The sequence below is a fragment of the Meleagris gallopavo genome, chromosome 5 (assembly GCF_000146605.3).
Source record: "Meleagris gallopavo isolate NT-WF06-2002-E0010 breed Aviagen turkey brand Nicholas breeding stock chromosome 5, Turkey_5.1, whole genome shotgun sequence".
Taxonomy (NCBI): domain Eukaryota; kingdom Metazoa; phylum Chordata; class Aves; order Galliformes; family Phasianidae; genus Meleagris; species Meleagris gallopavo.
Genome location: NC_015015.2, coordinates 32,778,575 through 32,785,280, shown reverse-complemented (window position 1 = coordinate 32,785,280; position 6,706 = coordinate 32,778,575).

Genomic DNA, 6,706 nt, shown 5'->3' with positions numbered 1-6,706 from the left:
CAGGAAAGGAAGACAAGAGATGGGCATGGCTGAACAAGGCCCTGGTCATCAAACTGGAGAGCAAGAAGAAAATGCACAGGCAGTGAAAACAGAGAACCTGAGAGGAATATAGGGATGCAGCTAGGCTGTTTAGGGATGGGGTTGAGAAGGTAAAAGCCCAACTGGAAATGGACTTGGCAAGGGCTACAAAGAAGAACAGGAAAAGTTTCTACAGGTGCATCAACCAGAAAAGGAGAGTTCAAGAAGCCATACCCCCCTAAGAAGCAATTCAGGCAAGCTAGAAACAACAAAGAGAAGGCTGAGGTAGTCTATAATTTTTTGCCTCAATCTTCACTGGCAACTGCTCTTCAAAAACCCTCAAGCAGACGGCTCAGAAGGCGAGTAAAGGGGGAACAATGTCCCTCTGACTGTAAGTGAAGATCAGGTTTGTGACCACCTGAGGAACCTGAATATCCATAAGTCTATGAGCCCCAGTGAGATGCATCCCAAGGTTCTGAGGAAATTGGCTGATGTCACTAATCTACTCTCCACAATATTTGAAAAGTCATGACAGTCAGGTAAAGTCCCTGGTGACTGGGAAAAAGGCAATCTTGCACCCATTTTTAAGAAGGGTAGAAAGGATGACCCAGGGAACTACCAATCTGTCAGCCTCATCTCTGTGCCTAGGATGATCACAGAACAGATCCTCCTAGAAGCAATGTTAATATATGTGTTAGAAGCACGTAGAGAACAGGGATGTGATACAAGACAACCAGGATGACTTCAACAAGGGCAAGTCTTCCCTGACTTAACTGGTGGCCTCCTATGATAGCAAAACTGTAACAATGGACAAGGGAAGAGGCATTGATTTCATCTACCTGGACTTCAGTAAGGTATTTGATGTGTGGTCCCCCAAAATATCCCTCTCTCCAAATTGGAAAGATATGAATTTGATGAATGGACTGTTTGATGGATGAGGAACTGGCTGTGTTGTATACAGAGTAGTGGTCGATGGTTCAATGTCCAAATGGAAATCAGTGATGAGTGGTGTCCTTCCGAAGTCACTACTGGAAACAATGCTCTTTAATATCTTCATCAATGATATCAACATTGGCATCAAGTGCACCCTTAGCAGTTTGTGGATGACACTAAGCTGTGTGATGTGGTTGACACACCTGAGGGATGGGATGCCATTCCTAGAGACCAAGAGAGGCTTGACCAGTGGGTTCAGGTGAACCTCATGAAGTTCAACAAATTCAAGTGCAAGGCTAGCTATCAATTCAAGCTTGGGGGCAAGAAGATTAAGCACAGTCCTGCCATAGAAGACTTGGAGGTGGATGGCAAGGTGGATGTGAGCCGGTAATGTGCGCATGCAGCCCAGAAAGCCTACCATTTTCTGGGCTGCATCAAAAGATGTAGCAAGTCAAAGGAGATGATCTTGGGTACAACTCAAGAGCACAAAGCATGCAGTAAGCCAGGAGTAAAATTCTCAGCTCCCAGTCCTCTTCTTATGCTTGGGTAAAGATTCTCCTTGCAGAAAATAATTGTGGATCTTCAGGTTAACAACTCCAATATTATTATCAAAGCACAGCCCATTTATAATATTGGAAACATTGTTGTGATAAATCACAAATCAAGTTATCAATGTAACTTATTTCATGTTAAGTGATAGCAATTTTTGAATAAGAACTTTTCTATTTCTTAAGCAAATTTCACATTTTATTTAAACATTTTTCTTTCAAATCAAACATACTCCTATTTATTGACTTGATAGACACTTTTGATTGTTGTTAAGGATTAAGCATATTTCAGGATGAAGAATTACTTAAGAAACTTAGCTAATTAATGAGATCATCAATAAATGTTCATGTTATATTTTTTTTTGAGAGAAATTAGCAGATTACTGGACATCCAGAAATTATCTTCTTGAGAAAAAAAGTAAAATAATACTAAATGAAAAGTTTTGCTATCACTGGTTTTCCATTCAATTTTCAAAGAAACCTACCAATTTGTCTTTAATGTAAAAAAAACTTCTGAAATAAATCTCTTTACCTACCTTCATATCTTTCTGACAACCTCCTAATCTCTCCAAAAGGCTGGTTAAAAAGTGCACCACTAAATCAGCCTATCATCAATTTTGCCTCTCACCTCAACAATTAAAAGATTTGCCTCAGCTAGATCATTTAAAGAAACCACAACTTTTTAAAAGAATATCTGCTGCTGTAATTTATAATGTATAACATAACCTCTCACTCAAATTTGACTTTGGTAGTATCTTCCAATAACAAGTTGTGAGAAATTCTGTCCTGGGATGCTGCAAAGAAAGCAGAAATAAAATATTAAGAGATATAATCACAAATTTAATGGAAAAAAAAAAAATCACTCTCTTCTTTGAATACTGAACAATATGATGCCATGCAGAATCTTTTTTAAACTGCCAGTTTCAATTTTAAGTATGTACTGGTTTCTCAGGACATAATTTCCTGAGATTAGTGAATATGAATGAAAGTGCTAAGTGCTGACAATTTGAATTCTCACTTCTTTTAACACTCAAGTGCTAAATATTGCCCAAACTTTTGCTAAAATGTTAAGTATCTATCTTTTTTTTCCAGGAAATTGCCATTGATTTGAAGATCTGACAGCTATAGCCACACTATAGTAGGAAGAACAGTTATTGTATAGGAGAGGTAAGCTCCAAATCATGATGAGAAAAAACAACTCACTTCCATAAGCAAAGCAATTGCTCTATTTCTGAGAGAGAATAAGAAAGTAAGTCAATGTGGGATCAGCCTGAGCAGATGGATGAGAAGGTCAGAAGTATAGTGGCTAGTTGCTTGTGGTCTTCATTGATAAAATGAATTATTGTACATTTTTTTAGGTGTGGGAGAAAGGGAAGCTGGGGAATGTAAGCATTTCCAGGGACTAATTCTCTCTGAACGTCTGTCATCAAGTCAGTCATTTTTGTTACTAAAATTCAATGCATGGTTTGATGTGTACATGCTTAGTGTAAATGTACTGTAAGAGGAGGAAATTGGGAATAGAAAGCTTATAGGAGATCCGCAGAGGTAAAGTGGATTAGATGAAGCCTCAGCTTGCATTTGGAGAACTATTTGTACTGTCTGGCAATTAAAAGAGTTTGCTTCTAGGCAATTGCACAAGAACATGGGTACCTTTTTGCTAGCTTCCTGCATGCAGTCAGGCAGAAAAAGTCTCTTCTGGTGCACATGAACAATAATGAGGAGTAGGAAAGGAGTTGGTGGAAAGCGGGTTCGCATTTTTAAATGGAAAAGTTATCCACTCAGCAACAAAGGTGGTGAAGTTCCCAGTTTGAAAGTACTTTACAATCAGAGGCCTCATCAAGAGAGTCATTTTCAAAAAAGCACCACACTCCCTCATTGCAAATGAATAAAAAGCTGAGAAAACAAGCAGAGAATAAAGCTACTCTCAGCCTGGGGTTGGCTCCGTAGTGTGGCCTAAATCAATCCCTGTCCTTTTTTATGCAGAGTGCACTTACATGCTGATGTGATGGCACAGTTTTGTATAAGAGGTCTCAGGTTTGGCAACTTATAAGTGGCTTATACAGTTCTTAAAATTCTTTAAGGAATAACTTTTCTATAATAAATACAATTGTATGCTGTAATTATTAAGTAAGATTCTTCCCATTAGGAATTGAATATTCTATTTTTATGTTTTCTTGCTTTTAAAGAAATTGTACTCACATAGAATCTCATGATCATTGCTGATTACTATATTTATGACATAAAATAATGGAAAAGTAAATGGTATCTTAAGACCAATGCAAAAGAATATACAATATTCATTTTCAGGGCTTCATACCTTTTGTACACAGTGTAAATAATTCAGTATTGCAATTACTTTCAATAAAAATTGAAAAAAATATTTGATGTGAAACTTGAAAGTTTTGTTTCCTTTCATTTGCCTCCTTGAGTCTTTAAGGCCTTCCAACTCTTTACCAAAACACTTTTTTGAAATGACAGTTTAAAGTCTCTCATATTTAAATGTCTCCAAGATTATGCTTGAAGAAAAATACAAAATATTGAAAAGTGTGACAAAATGGAAAAAGTGTCACCACAACTATGTGAGTATATTTTAATTTGCATTTTTGCAACTCATTTAAAAAGAGCTATCTTTTCAAAATACCAACTAGGTAGCAAATGCCCTAGGAAGCAGGTGGTACACTTGTGGTTACCCTGAATTATGAGTTTGCACCTCTCATTTCTTCATATACTGGTCTCTGTATAAAAATACAAGAATACAAGGATACAATGTGCAATTGAATTTATAATATTACAGCAATATCCTGAAGTTTTTCTTCTAAACAGAAAATTGACTCATCAATTAAGAGATGGGAAATCTAATATAATAACTCAAAATATTTTAAAATACCAATCTTTTAAAATATCTATCTTTTAAATGTGACAGTACAGTACCATAACATGACACTCCTACATCATGTTTTTGGTGATATATAAATCAGATGGTGACAAACACCAGTAACACTGCATTTGTTGCTCGTGTTGTTCATAATCCTTAGTTTAGGAATGCAGATATACAAGAACTGTCAGAGACTGCACTGCCTCAACTATCAAAGAAGAATACATCATGAAAAGGACAAAGTTTTTTTATCTGTTCATATTCTTCTGCTACTGGAACTAGAAAATGTTTGTTCGTGGTATGTTTATTTTTTCTTGGTTGATTTTTGTTTGTTTTTGAGACTGCTTTCTGTTTGGAGCTTATAAAGAAGTATCCATTCATACATCAGAAAATAACTTAGTATCCAAAGAGTGTATCCTGGTTATCAGGTTTGTGGCTACTAGATTAGGTACTATTCTACCTGCTATTGCTGTTACTAGAGAAATACAAATCAGCAAAACCAGAAGATATTTTCAAAAGTCTTTAAAGAATTTCGTATTTTCAGAAAATATTATAAGGACTGTAAGTTTCAAATCTAATTTCTACTTCAGTAAATCTAGCATAATTTTAAAATGACAGAGGAACAGGCGGTGAATGTCTGTGCTTAAATATCATAATCTGTTATTCCTTGCTTCCCTAACATGGCTAGTTTTGCAGACTATGCTGCCTTCCTATGCTAGTTAGATATTCATTACCTAGATCTCATTTTCTTGTGTGGTTCAAGCTATCAGGTGTCCAGATTCTGTGACAGCAATTTTTTGAAGTCCCAAAGCTACTCAACCCCACTTTTAAACATGTAACAATAGGCACTAACCTTATAGGCACTAAGGTATAAAAGATTTGTATTCCAGTACAAATCCTTCTTTCAGTAACAGTAGTTAAATCCAAATATCTCAAATGAGTCTAGTTTAAGACAATGTAAACAGCAAAATCCGACTCTTTACACAATTTTAAATCTGTGCTACAGCACAGAATATTTAAAGTGGTAGAATCAATGCCGTATTTGCACTAATAAATTAATATTTTATGTTTTGTTCCTTCAAAATGAAAATTCTAGAAAATTTAAGTCTATATAGATATATGGAATAACTTGTTTTTTATATACATGCATACTTAATTGTGTATATATACATGCACACATCAACGTGTCATAATACTTAAATAATGTAATTTTAACTTCTAGAAAACAGAAAAACAAAAATAAATGGATTTCTACCATATACTTACTTGTAGTCAATCTCCTATAAGATCTCCTTATGATATACTCTCCACTTGTCAGGATTCTCTAAAATTTTCACATAGGTGCCTGTGAAAGACTAAGATTGGAAGCTCGTAACTCCTATTCTTCAATGACTTTCTCAAATGAGTCTTTTCTGCATAGGTCATTGTGTCAAAACAATCTGTGAAGGCCAAAATGTTTCTCAAGCATTATATTATAATGATTTGAATTTTTAACTAGAAGTTGGAGAATATGAGTTCTGTTCTCACAAACCTACTTTAAAACCTGCATCTGGTGACAAAGTAGACTCATGTGGCACAGGATTTACTGTTCTTTATCTTTTCTGGTTAGGACATAAAGCAATAAAGAGTTCAGAGATAACAGTGAGCAGAAGGTAACCTTAGCTCACAACCCTGCAATGAATATTTTCTGCTCAAAGAGTCTGAGACTAATTTTGAAAAGTCCTAATTTTGAATGTTGGAACATTTTCCAAAGAGATGCATAATTCTTTCCTCCCAGTATAGTTTGTATGCATGTTATCCTAGAATCCTGTGATGTAAGAATTTTGGGGGAGAACTGGTAAACATTCCTTAGAGATAATTATCAAATGCATTGTTAACTGTATAAAAGGAATGTATCTGTATAAGCACAATGTCGAATTTTACCACTGGGTGAGAAAGTACAATGGCCTTTCCCTACTCGTCAGTTTATATTAATTTCTACAAGTTTATATGAGTTTGATAAAGTTTTCAAAGAAAAAAGAATTTCTGTTGAATTTTAATATGAAATCTTAGATTCTTATCTCCCATTTTCAAAGAAAAGCTCTTTTTAAAGAGGGCCTTCCTAAATGAGTGGGACAACATTTACAGAGCACCATTTGTGCATTCAGTAACAGTCCTCACACTGTCTGTTAAATGGAATTGGCCTTCACTTCTGTTTCTGAATGTGATGAATGGCATCATTCAATAATATATGTTTGTCAAGTTGCAATCTTGAGCAGTGTTAAGCACAGTGTTAAGCAAAGTTCAGTCTGCATATAAAATATACTCTCTTATAAAAAAAAAAAAAAGACAG